Source organism: Colobus angolensis, unplaced genomic scaffold (assembly GCF_000951035.1).
Source record: "Colobus angolensis palliatus isolate OR3802 unplaced genomic scaffold, Cang.pa_1.0 Scaffold8, whole genome shotgun sequence".
Lineage (NCBI taxonomy): Eukaryota > Metazoa > Chordata > Mammalia > Primates > Cercopithecidae > Colobus > Colobus angolensis.
Window position 1 is genome coordinate 18,433,024 of NW_012121820.1, and position 1,200 is coordinate 18,434,223.

At 46.2% G+C, this 1,200-nt stretch overlaps 1 protein-coding gene across 1 annotated transcript in view; it reads left to right on the forward strand.

Annotated features, from left to right (window-relative positions):
• LOC105502547 (fer-1-like protein 4) overlaps positions 1-1,200 on the forward strand; it is a 69,975-nt gene that overhangs the window by 54,059 nt on the left and 14,716 nt on the right.

The following is a 1,200-nucleotide window of genomic DNA, read 5'->3' on the forward strand; positions in this document are numbered from 1 at the left end:
GGTCTCGATCTCCTGACCTCGTGATCCGCCCGTCTCGGCCTCCCAAAGTGCTGGGATTACAGGCTTGGGCCACCGCACCCGGCCTTGTGTAAGATTAAAATTGTTTCATCCATAACTGTTTGGTAGAAACTGCTGCTGAGATCATTTTGTCTGGAGTTTCTGACACAATTTCTTTTAATACTTATAGGACTATTCAGGTTTTCTGGTCAGGTATGGTGGCTCACGCCTGTAATCCCAGCTACTCGGGAGCCTGAGGCAGGAGAATTTCTTGAATCTGGGAGGCGGAGGTTGCAGTGAGCCAAGACTACGCCACAGCACTCCAGCCTGGGCGACAGAGCAAGACTGCGTCTAAAAAAAGAAAGAAAAAAAAAAAGTGGACATTGTAGTTAAGGGACTGGGAGGAGATTCATGGATGTAATGAAGATACAGCATAGACTACAGGCTGTATCTATTTTACAGGGGAGAGCCAAGGGATAAGACAGCTGGGAGGAGCTCTCCTGGGGTTAAAACAAATATCAAACACTAACCTCAGAAAGTATTCATTGGAAAGAGCCACCATTTGATTAGATTCATTTGTAGAGGATTTTATGCTCCCAGGATACTACTGCAAACGATAGAGCAATCAGCAGAGCTTAACTGGGTGTGGTCAGGGAAAAGAATGCAAGAGGGCCCTGCCAGTACCACTGCCATCCTAGGGTGACAGTGGCATATCCAAAGCTGCGCCTCCCAGAGTAGCAACATCACTGATCTAACACAGGGGGTGGGAAATAGACTTTGCTAAAATAATACATAGCTCATACCTATAATCCCAGCACTTTGGGAGTGGGGGCGGGGGGCGGATCACCTGAGGTCAGGAGTTCAACATCAGTCTGGTCAACATGGCAAAACCCCGTCTCTACTAAAAATACAAAAATTAGCTAGGCCTGGTGGCACGCGCCTGTCATCACAGCTACTCAAGAGGCTGAGGAAGGAGAGTTGCTTTAACTGGGGAGGCGGAGGTTGCAGTGAGCCGAGACCGCACCATTGTACTCTACTCTGGGCGATAAGAGTGAAACTCCATCTCAAAACAAAAAAAATTATATATCTTATTTATATGTTAGAAAATTATAAGTACTGTGGAGAAAAGTGGGAAGTGCTGGGAGTGGGTTGCAAATGGATGGTCAGGGTTGATAGACCTCAATAAGACTTTTTTTTTTTTTT